This window comes from Psammomys obesus, unplaced genomic scaffold, assembly GCF_907164565.1.
Source record: "Psammomys obesus unplaced genomic scaffold, mPsaObe1.curated_primary_1811, whole genome shotgun sequence".
Taxonomy (NCBI): Eukaryota; Metazoa; Chordata; class Mammalia; order Rodentia; family Muridae; genus Psammomys; species Psammomys obesus.
Genome location: NW_026596069.1, coordinates 33,844,712 through 33,845,214, shown reverse-complemented (window position 1 = coordinate 33,845,214; position 503 = coordinate 33,844,712).

The following is a 503-nucleotide window of genomic DNA, read 5'->3' as shown; positions in this document are numbered from 1 at the left end:
AAGCTGTGCCCAGAGCAGCATTTTATCAGTGAGTGGGAAAGAGAGCAGATGCAGTGTCTCTCCATGCAGCCCTGGCAGTCCTGGACTCACTGATGGCGCTGGGATTGCTGGTGTGCAGCACTGCAAATGCTCAACGAGAGCAGAATGTTCTTTGGACTAGACAGTTACCATTTTCACATCAGTTCACAAGGGAAATAAACTGGCAAGTGATAAGGTGTGCCCTTCTGTAATGGGCTTGGAGACACCTGTTGAATGTCCTAGGCAACTTGCGCTACTTTCACAGCATTCAAAGGGTCATTTTCATCATCTTTGCCACTCAGAAATTACTTGACACTTTTTAACTGGTGAAGCAAAATTTCCTTGGATACTAGTAAAATGTGATTTTTGTGTTTATTATGATTTTCTACTGCTTTTTGTTTGTTTACTGAAACAAGGTCTTACTATGTAGACCAGGCTGGCTTCAAACTCAGAAATCCACCTGCCTTTGCCTCCTAAATACTGGT